This window comes from Cervus canadensis, chromosome 17, assembly GCF_019320065.1.
Source record: "Cervus canadensis isolate Bull #8, Minnesota chromosome 17, ASM1932006v1, whole genome shotgun sequence".
Classification (NCBI taxonomy): domain Eukaryota; kingdom Metazoa; phylum Chordata; class Mammalia; order Artiodactyla; family Cervidae; genus Cervus; species Cervus canadensis.
The window spans coordinates 60,352,003-60,364,266 of record NC_057402.1 but is presented as its reverse complement, the minus strand read 5'-3'; the positions used below and the strand labels follow the sequence as shown (position 1 = coordinate 60,364,266).

At 38.0% G+C, this 12,264-nt stretch overlaps 1 protein-coding gene across 8 annotated transcripts in view; it reads right to left on the bottom strand.

Moving 5' to 3' along the window:
* Nucleotides 1-12,264, bottom strand: part of UBE3A (ubiquitin protein ligase E3A) — a 91,964-nt gene that overhangs the window by 43,251 nt on the left and 36,449 nt on the right. The window lies entirely within an intron of this gene.

Genomic DNA, 12,264 nt, shown 5'->3' with positions numbered 1-12,264 from the left:
GACAGAAAATATCATAAGAGACCACTAACAACAAGATACACCAATGAGCTGAATAACCTTAAAAAAATGAGTATATATTTCTACAAAAGTCCAGGACAAGATAGCTTCACTGGAGAATTCTACCAAAGATTTAAAGAAGAATTAACACCAACCCTTCTCAAACTCGTCCCCAAAAATGAAGAGAAGGCTACCCTTCCAAATTTACCTATGAGGCCAGCATAATCCTGATGCCAAAATGAAATGAGACAAGAAAAACACACACCAATAACCCTGATGAATATGGATGCAAAAATCAATAAATTACTAGGAAGCAAAATCTGACAACACTTTCAAGTTATACACCATCACCAGGTGGGATTTATTCCTGGAATGTTAAGGATGTTTCATCATATGAAAATCGATCAACGTCATATACCAAACTGACAAAATGAAGGACAAAAATAACATGGTCACCTCAACTGATGCAGAAAAAGCATTTGACAAACACCCTTTCATAACAAAAAGTCAAACTGGACACAAAAGGAAAATTATCTCAACATAATAAAGGCCATATAAAAAGTCCACAGTCACTATCATGCCCAATGGTGAAAAACTGACAGCTTTCCTTCTAAGATCACGAACAAGGCAACGATGCCTACTCTCCTTTCAACACAGGATTCCTGGCAATCCTAGTCAGAACATTCAGGTAAATAAAACCAATGAAAGTATACAAATAGGAAAGGAAGAAACAAAAGCATCTCTGCCCAGAGGAAACCATAAAGATTACACGCACACAAACTGTTAAAACTAATAAATGAATTTGGTAAAGTTGCAGGATGCAAAAATCAGTTTTCTTTCTATGAACTAACAATGAACAACTTGAAAAGGAAATTAAGAGAATATTCCCCTCCATATCAGCATAAAAAATAAAATTCTTATGGACAGACTTAATGAAGGAGGTAAAAGACTAGTACACTGAAAATGACAATACACTGCTGAAAGAAACTAAAGACACAAACAAATGGAAAGATATCCTGTGTTCATTGACTGCAAAACTGAAGTGCTGTTACAATGTCCATACTACCCAAAGAAATCTAAAGATTCAATTCAATCCCTATCAAAATCCCAATGACATTTTCTCAGAAATAGGAAAAAATAATCCTAAAATTCATATGGAATCTCAAAGGATGCCAAATAGCAAAAATAATCTTGAGAGAGAAAACAATGCCAGAGGCTTCACAAGTCCTGATTTTAAAACGTCTTTACAAAGCTACAGTAACCACAACAGCATGGCACTGGTATAAAGACAAGACATACAGACCAAGGGGACATAACAGAGAAGCCAGAAATAAACCCTCAGAACATAACAGTCAAACCATCTTCAACAAAGGTACCAAAGGCACACAATGTGGAAAGAGCAGTCTCTTCAAGTGGTGCTGGGAAAACTGAGTATCCCCACACAAAGAATGAAGCTGGACCCTTAGTTTATACAATACAATATAAAAGTTTACGCAAAATGGATCAACCTAAATATGCAAGCTGAAACTACCAAACTCCTAGAAGAAAACATAAGGAAACAGTTTCAGGACATGAGATTTGGACAATGAATTCTTTGATATGACACCAAAAGCACAGGCAACAAAAGCAAAAATAGACAAATGGGGCTATATCAAACTTAAAACTGTGTATCAAATTTATGTAACCTTGCTAAGAAATGTAGGTCTTTTGGAATTTACTGACTATGGACTTTCAGGACACTATTTCCTGACTTCCTTTCTCTCTGGCTAGTCTTCAGATACTTCCCTTCCTAATCTAGAAATGCTTATACTCCCCAGGGACGAGCCATTAGACATTTCTCTTTTGTATTTCTCTTTGGACACTTTCATCTTTCAAGGCTTTAGCAATACCTGATGACTTCCAAATGTCTTCTTCTTCAGTATATTTCAAACTCTGCCTGAGAAAATATTATTATTTTCTATTATTTCAGGTCTTATGGCTATTTTTTATGGGCTCTTTCTTCACGGAACTGTTTAAGGGGTGGGGGGCAGGGGGAACCCAGAAGATTTTTAACATCACAGGGACTCAGGAGGCATGGCAATATAAAAAGAGGCAACTTGGCCAAGATGAACTTCAAAGGATGACTGGAGAACAGATGACACTGAGGGTGGGAAGACTGTTTCAGATAAGAGAGAAATGAGTGAGTGAAGGCAGAGGACCCCTGGATGCAGTTCAGTAGCATACAGTTCAAGCAAGGGCTCAAAGGCTAAGCAAAGGCAGGGACAGGCCAGATTACAGGAGGGTTTTTAAGACATGATAAGGAATTCAGATTTCAGCCAGCAGAGAAGTAATCTTACAAAGGTCAGGAACTTTCTTCCCATAAAAATGCATATATACTTAATCTGGCAAGAAGTTTCAGAATATTCACACACTTTTCATAAACCACTAGATAAGAACATCTGCAGCAGGAGTCATTAAAGGGTTTTAAGTAAGTCAATGACTAAGTCAAATCTGCCTTTATGACAATTCCATGTTTTAAACTGGGACCAAAATTGGCAAAACTGGAGGCAGGCAATCTAGCTAGGTAATGACTACTATTAGAGACCAGACAAAGAGTGAAGAAGTAGCAGGAAAGAAGAGGAAACTGATGCAAGAAACATCAATAACAATAAAAATTCATTAACATAGTGAGTGGGTTTTGCACATTATGGCCTTTAATCCTCACCAAGTATTCTAGGAGAAGGACTGTAAACTATTCTAACATTTCTTAAAATCTTTAAAGGACATGTACAACATAATAAATAAAACACAAATTCGCACTGACCCTAAAAACTGCTTCGCTGGAGTACTTCAACAAAATAGCAGGGTTGTGTGCTCACTATGCCTTCTGAGAAGACTCCGTCAGAGGCATTCATCCCTAGCATGAACCAGAAGCATGTTTCCTTCTATTTAAAGACTCAGCTTAGTATCATTTCAGGATCATGACTGCTGCTCCCACAGTAACCTGTACCTATTTTCAGTACACTTTATAATAAGTGCCTATTAATTACATGGTAAGCTCCCTGAGACACATGATCTGACCATTTATCTACAGTTACATTCTCAGAACCTAGCAAATTTCAGAACCTCAGTGAGGATTCTTCATTTTCTCTCCTGATACTGTCTAGAAAGCAGTGTCAATTAACTATTTTTTTCTAGTATGTAACCACAAAGGCAAACAGGTATCAGTTCCTTAGGAGTATCAGAGGCACACAGAAGTATATGCAAAGGCTCTATCTGGAGAACAAGAACATGGTATCAGAACCCATAGGAGAGAATCCTGAAAACAGAAGAGCTATCTTTATTTTGTATCTTTTACTTCAGAATGTATTTCAAGACATTATTTAATCCAAAAATGTTTTTATACACATATAAGTATATTTAATTTGGAGTTGTATATAAATATTTTCTTCCACTCCACAGACAAAAGAGCATCTAAGCTACATCTCAGCTTCTGATTTCTGGTTCCACAAGCTAGGAGTAATTACTCCAATCCAGTAACAAATGAAAAGATGAAGAGACTAAAGGACTCCACAACTCTTCTTGGATCCCTAAACGAGGAAGGCACATAAGGCCAAATGTGTCTGATACTGACAGACAGGTACATACATGGAGTCATAGTTTACTGAAGCAGAGACCCACAAGCAGGAACCTGTGACAGGACAGAAAAACCTTAACTTTAATGACAAACTCCCAGAGGCTCGGCCTTGAGAAAATCTGGAGTTACAAACTCCAGGGGGAGGGGCCAGTCATAAGGGAGCCCCCAGAGTTTTTATGAGAATTACCCCAAGGAGCTTGAGCAGGTTCTCAGAGCCAGTACTGAGAAAACTCCTCATGCTTCTAGCAGGGGGGCAGAGAAAGGAACCATTTTGAGATGTACCAGTGCCTTCTCTTCTTATCAAGGCCTGTCCTCGGGCAAAAATACTTTACCCTGATGAGATATTATCAAATGCTTCCTTTCCGCTTATGCCTTACTATCACATTGAGTGAGTAAGTGAGTGAAGTCACTCAATTGTGTCCGACTCTTTGCGACCCCATGGACTGTAGCCCACCAGGCTCCGCCATCCATGAAATTTTCTAGGCAAGAGTACTGGAGTGGGTTGCCCTTTCCTTCTCCAGGGGATCTTCCCGACCCAGGGATCAAACACGGGTCTCCCACATCATGGGCAGACGCTTTACCGTCTGAGCCACCAGGGAATCCCATACTGATGGCCTATTACAGCAATTCCTTTTACTTGGGAAATCATGTCCAGCTATCAAGAAAAAATTACAAAGCATACTAAAAGGCAAAAAACACTATTTGCAACCACAGAGCAAGCGCTAAGAATTAGAAATGGCAGAGATGTTGGAATTATCATATCAGGAATTTAAACCAACTAAGAGCTAGTTAATATATAATTTACTAAGCTTTAATGAATGGAGAAGGAAATGGCAACCCACTCCAGTACACTTACCTAGAAAATTTCATGGATGGAGGAGCCTGGTGGGCTACAGTCCATGGGGTCGCAGAGTCGGACCCGACTGAGCGACTTCACTCGCTCACTCAGTGAATAATGCAGGGCTTCTCTGGTGGCTCAGACAGAAAAGAATCTGCCTGCAATGCAGAATACCCAGCTTCAATCCCTGAGTGGGGAAGATCCCCTAGAGAAGGGAACGGCAATCCACTCCAGTGTTTTTGCCTGGAGAATTTCATGGACAGGAGCCTGGCGGGCTACAATTCATGGGAGTTGCAAAGAATCAGACACAACTGAGTGAGTGACTAACACACAAGTTGGATTATCGAAGGACTGGAGGCTTGGTAATTCACCATATCAATAGACTAAAAAGGAAAAACCATATGATCTTTTCAATGAATAGACAGCATGTAAATGTAAGCAGAGATGGATATCCTAAGAAAGAACCAAAACAAACAAACCTAGAGATCAAAAACACTGTAACAGAATTTTTAAATGTCTTCTGAGTGCTTAATAGTAGACTGGAAACAACTAAGAAAAGAATCTCTGAACTTAGATACTATCAATAGAATATTTGAAAATTAAATAGCAAGGAGAACAAAGACTAACAACTCTGGGACACTATAAAAAGTGTAACACACACACAATGGGAATACTAGAAAAAGAAGAAAGGACCATCAGAACTATCTGAAACAATCACTGAGAATGTCCCTAAATTAGCATCAGACACCAAGCTACAGATCCAGGAAGCTCAAAAAACACCAACCAGGAAAAATGCCCACTCTAAAACCCTACACTTAGGGATATCATTTTCAAACTACAGATAATCAAAGATAAAGAAAAAAAATCTGAAAGAAGCCAGAGGAAGAAAATTCCTTACCTACAAAATATCAAAAATAGGAATTATATCTGACTTCTCCTCAGAAACCATGAAAGGAAAGTGAAATGAAATATATTAAGTACTAAGGGGGATGGGGAGAATGGAGAAAGAAAAAAATAACAACCTAGAATTCTATACCCTGTGAAATTCTTCAAGAGTGAGGCAGAAATAAAGACTCAGACAAATAAAACTTGAGGGAATTTGTTATCAGCACACCTGCCTTGCAGGAATGTTAGAAGAAATTCTCTGAAGAGAAGGAAAATGATACAGATTGGAACCTCAAATTTACATAAAGAAGGACAAGCGCTGATAAATACATAAGTGAAAAGTAAAAGAAAACCTTTTATTTTTCTTAATCTTAACTAATCTAAGACATACAAGTTGTTTAAAATAATATCAACTATGTATTTGGTTTATGAATACTTCTGTGTGTACATATGTGTGTGTGTGTATCTACTCATGTATTTGTATATGTTGTTGTTTAGTCATGAAGTTGGATCTGACCCTTTTGCAACCCCATGGACTGAGGTACACCAGAATCCTCTGTCCATGGGATTTCCCAGGCAAGAATACTGGAAGGGGTTGCCATTTCCTTCTCTAGGGCATCTTCCTGACTAAGGGATAGAACCTATGTCTTCTGCACTGAAAGGTGGATTCTTTACCACTGATCGTCAGAGTGGATCAAAAAACAAGACCCAATTATACACTATCTGTACTTTATAAAAGACACATATATATTAAATAGGAAAAATATATACCATGCTAACAATAATCAAAAGAAAGCAAGAGTAGCTATATTAATTTCAGCCAGAGCAGACGCCAAAGAAAAGTTATCAGGGTCACACCTCCTAGAATAAAGAGTAATGGAAATGAAAACAAAAATAAACAAATGGGACCTAATTAAAAGTTTTGGCACAGCAAAGGAAACCACAAACAAGATGAAAAGACAACCTTCAGAACGGGAGAAAATAAGTGCAAATGAAATAACTGACAAAGGATTAATCTCCAAAATATACAAGCAGTTCAAGTAGCTCAATAGCAGAAAAACAAATAACCCAATCAAAAAATGCACAGAAAATCTAAACAGACACTTCTCCAAAGAAGGTGAACAGACAACCAATAAACACATGAAAAAATGCTCAACACCACTCATTATTTAGAGTAACGCAAATCAAAACTACAAGGAGGTATCACCTCACAGCGGTTGGAATGACCATCTTCAAAAAATAATCAGTCAATGCTGGAGAGGCTGTGGAGAAACGGGAACTCTCTTGCACAATTGGTAGAAATGTAGATTGATAACAGCTACTATGATGAATAGGATTTCTTAATAAACTAGGAATAAAACTACCATATGATTCAGCAATCCCACTACTGCACACATACCCTGAGAAAATCATAATTAAAAAAGATACATGTGCACCAATGTTCATTCCAACAGTATTTATAATAGGTAGTACATGGAAGAAATCTAGATGTCCATCAACAGATGAATGGATAAAGAAGTAGTGGTGCATATACAATAGAATATTACTCAAATATAAAAAGGAACGAATTTCAGTCAGTTAGTGAGGTGGGTGAACCTACAATCTGTTACACAGAGTAAAGTCATTAAGAGAAAAACAAATATATATTAAAGCATATATATGGAATCTAGAAATCTGTTATTAATGAACCTATTTGCAGGGCAGGAATGGAGATGCAGACCTGTGGATACAACAGGGGGGAAAGGGTAGGACAAACTGAAAGAGCAGCACTGACAAATATATACGACCATATGCAAAAGAAAGCTAGTGGGAAGCTGGTGCCTAACAGTGAGCTCAACTCCACGGGGCTCTGTGACAACTCAGAGGGGTGGGATGGGGTGGGGCTGGGGAGGTTCAAGAGGGCGGGGACTCGTATATACTCATGGCTGATTCACCTTGTATGGCAGAAACCAACACAACAATGTAAAGCAAGTATCCTTCAGTTAAAAATAAAACAGTAAGTTATCAGGGCTAAAAGGGGGCATTACACAAGGAGAAATGGGTCAGTTCTCCAAGATAATATCGCAATCCTTAATGTGTACGCATCGAACAACAGAGCATCAAATAACTTCAGGCAAAAAGTGATAGAACTACAAGGAAAACTAGAGCAATCCACTACTATAGTCAGAGACTTCAATACCTCTCTATCAGGAATGGGCAGATGGAGCAGGCAGAAAATCATTAAGGACACAGTTGGACTCAAGAGCACCATCAATCAACTGGATACAACTGACATCTCTGGACTATTTCATCCAACAACAGCAGATTACGTTCTTCTCAAACTCACATGGAACAGGTGACATTCTGGGCCAAAAAACACACCATAACACATTTAAAGAACATCAGACTTCCATGTTGGTATTAAATGAGCCAGACAACAGAGAAATCAATATGAAACCAGTCAAACGACATTAAATCCCCCAAAGATAAATACAGCATGGGAAAAGGAATAGGGAAGACAGGACGACATGACCACTCTGAAAAAAGTTGGTCAAGGAAGGTCTCTCTGATAAGGATCATTTGAGAGCTCTAAGCAAATGAGAAAGGAAGCCATGTGGTTATCAGAGAGAAGGATCACAGAAAACAGGCACACATCTTAAGAACACCATATCATTAAGGGCAAGAGCATAAATTAAAGCAAGTGAGGATAAAAATGGGCAAAAGAAAATACAAAGGTCACAAAAGTGAAAGGAAGCACATACAGCCTTGTAGATCCTTGGACTTTACTCTGAGAGAAAAACCTTTGAAAGGTTTTGAGCATAAGTAACAGGGTTTAATAACTTCTATTTTTGATCCAATAACAATTTCCATTTACATTATATTTCCATTTACATTATAGTTGATGTACTTACTATGTGCTGAGTTGCTCAGTCATGTCCGACTCTTTGTGACCCCATGGACTGTAGCCTGTCAGGGTCCTCTGTCTGTGGGGATTCCAGGCAAGAATACTGGAGTGGGTTGTCATGCCCTCCCCCAGGGGAACTTCCCAACCCAGGTCTCCTGTATTACAGGCAGACTCTTTACTGTCTGAGCCAGCAGGGAAGCCCAAGAATACGGGAGTGGGTAGCCAATCCCTTTTCCAGGGGAACTTCCTGACCCAGGAAATCAAACCAGGGTCTCCTGCATTGCAGGTGGATTCTTTACCAGCTGAGCTACCAGGGAAGCCCTATGAAGTTCTTATCTATAGAGAATAGATAATTATGGCCTGAGGACTATGGCCTGAGGACTAAGACCTTGGTCATGACAACATTTAGAAAAAAAATAGGATTTCCAAATACTGAACCATAAATCACTTGATACACTTACCCTTGGTTCCCTTTACAGTCTTAATTATATACCTAAAAACATAGCCGAAGTGTTAGAGATAACGTTGTGGAGTAACTACCAAAGACAAGAAATCTGAAGTTACTAGAATTGCTTTGAAATCATTAAGAAAATTAAAGAGTCTAAATTAGTATATGAAAAAAGACTACTACATGGTATGTATGAATTTAAACAAAATCCAAGTATATTATATGACTGAATAAAAAGACCTGGGTTATTGTGTCAGCTCTATTTCGAGGCTAAACTATAAATTAGCATGCAGCTGTTAAAAACTTTGTTTTTCTGTGCTCTAGGAAATGGGTGACACTAAGAATTTCTAAAAACACACATATTCTTTAATTTTATATGATTATTTAAAATGTACTCAAGGTGTTCCCTAAAGGATATCAAATGCAAATATATCTCAAAGTGGTAAAAAAAAAAAAAAAAGAATCATGTTTTAATAAATATAAGATGTTGCCATTAATAAAACACACTAGTTAATTCTTAGATAGAAACAAGAATGCTTCATCACCTCTTTTGTAAATCAAGACCCGCAAGCTTAAGGCAGAAGAAGCCGTACTACACCACTGTCTAGTTACGGTTTCCACAGCCACAGGAATCTGAGAAGCTTTGGTAGACATGAAAACTTGGAGCTACAGTCTCACAGTTATGGCCAGAAGCTTAGAAATCTTTGTCCAAACACCGTGGTAGATCTAATTTTCAGTTACTCCACCTTACAATGGGCAACAGCATGGTACCTTGCTAAACTCAACCAGAACTTAACAGCAGAATCTCACCTGGAACCTCACGATAAACATCCTATCACACCTCACATTCTTGCCATGCTACAAAACACAAGCCTCATCTTTCCTTTTCATTCTTTACTCTTGATGCATCCATCTAACCTCTTCCATCAAGATCTCCAGACATACATTCATGATATCTTCAATTGCTTTATATGTTTTCTCAATCTCTTAGCTTTCACTGAAACCTAACGCCCCCAAATGCATTTCTTATAATTCTTTTAAGTGAGGTTTCCAAAGACAACTCAAATATCCTTCTTATTCATTGTTATTAAAAATAATGCCCATCCCCTGTTAAAAAAAAAAAAAGCACAATACAGACACAACTTATACTTAGAAACTTTCTGGTAAATTGCATCCATACACTAAAGCCTCTATTTTGCCCCATTTATATCACTGGCATTGTGACTTCAATGCTTGTACGCATGATCTATCCCAACCCTCGAGCCCCCAAAATACTTGACTTTTTTAACTCGAGGGTCCCTCATCTCCTCTCAGTTTCAGCCAATCACTACCTTAGGCTCTGATCACCATCATCTATGCTTGTAACAGTTTCACTTAAACTATCTTTTTGACCCATCAGGCGTTTTGTAACCAACCCAGCATCTTCATCTGGCACCACAACCTTTCCAACGGTGGCCATCACCAATGACATGTAAATTCAACTACTGCAATGTTAACACTCTACACACATGCCACTCCCATCTGCTCTAACAGTCAGTGGTGAAATACCATGCATCTTCTAGCTATTACAGAAAAGTTGTCAAACTGCAAGTATGGATAAGTTCATCTTAGCTGGGTACTCTGTTAGCATGAGACTCTCAACATCTGATCCACTTCACCCATTTTCCCCAAGAACTTTCCAAGTTTTCAGTCTTTTCAAATCCCCTAACCAAACTCTAAGTTCCACAAAAACTACTTTAAAATGTTTCTTAAAAAGTTACATGGTCAAAACACTATAGATATACCTGCACTCCTATGAGGATGGCTTACAGTGAAGGAAAAAAAAAACCCAAGTAATTACAAACGTTGAGAATGTATGGAATTATAATCTTTGTGCATTATGTGGTCAAAATGTTAAAGTGGTACAGCCACTCTAGAAAACAGTATGAAGGTTTCTTGCGCAAAAAATTAAAAATAGGACTATCATATGATCCAGCAATCTGACTTCTGGGCATATACCCAAAGAAATAAAAGCAGGGTCTCGAAAAGGTATTCATATATTGCAGCATTATCTGCAATAGCTAAAACAAAAGCAACCGGTGTCCATCAGCAGATAAATGGATAAACGAAATGTTACATACATACAACAGATTATTCAGTTCCTAAAAGGGAAGAAAATTCTGACACACATTACAGCATGGATGAACCTTGATATCATGCAATGTAAGTAAAATAAGCCCATCACAAAAAGACAAATACTGTGGGCACTCAGAGTATATGAGGTATTGTTGCCCAAATCAAAGTAGAATGGTGATTGCCAGTGTCTGGGGAGAAGAGTGGAATGGGGAGTGATTTTTTTTTAAACTGACAACAGTTTCAGTTTTGCAAGATGAAGAGAGTTACAGAGATGATGGTGGCAATCACTGCACAACAATATAGATGTAACTAATTACCACTAAATGGAACATTTTGTAGTGTGTATTTTACCACACACAAAAATTTTAAGTTACATGGACACATATGTTTGAAACATACATTTTATAATTCCTTCTTGGAGATGCACAATGTATATCATTTTAAAGGATTTTTCACAATTTTCAGGAAAGAAATCTGCTGTTTAAATCTGTATGTCCCAAGCTTAATCAACAATGAAACCACTTCTTCCAGAAGCACACAGTGGTGTGGCTGACCTAATTTACTAAGAAAATTGACAGTTTAGGCACAATGGCTTTGACTTCCCCATTCTTAACTACCAATACATTTAATATCACATATTCATCCTTACCTTCCTCTTCTAGTTTCATAAGCGTCTTTGCTCTTATTCAAGAGAAATCCCTATACCTATATTCTTCATTCCAACCCTTACTACTTTAAAGCCCTGATTCAGTAATCACCATCTCTAGTTATTTTAAACTTTTATTTTAAACTTCTTATATTATCACAACTAATCACTGAAGTCTTACCTACTTCACTTTCTAAAGACTTTTCTTTAAACCAGAAAACTTTATCTTGAATTCCTAATATACTACTGCCCTTATTTAGGCTTTCACTGACTAAAACTTGGTCATCCTACCATATGATTTCTCTTCAATCCTGTTTCCTTGCCAGCAAAGTTACTAAAAATATATATATCTAACAAGGTTACCCTACTTAGCAAATTCTTTACTGACTCCCAAATACCTACGAGAGACAGCCCAAGGCCGTTCACATAGCATGCAAGCACCTAGTCCTTTTTATCCAGTCTCATCTCCTTTAATTTCCCACTTTTCAGTTAGTCTATAATCTAAAAATCCTCAACTGCCTACTGTTTCCTACATTTACTATGCGGCTCTGTAAGTGCTCGTGCTTCTGCCTAGAACGTGCTAGCTAACTCCCAGTCACTCTTCAAGACTTAACCTAGCCTTCCCTGATCACCCCTGCTTTCTGCCATGTGGATTAGGTCCCTATTGCATCAAGGTACCTGAGTACACTGGTACTTCTTTACGTTCATGTTCCATCCTGGGATCCTTCTACCACCATGAATGAAATGATGTGCTTCCGGGTCTTTCACACTGAACAGACTAAAACTTCTAGAGGAGCAAAAATACGTAAGAATCCAGGGGTATGCAATTATCTGT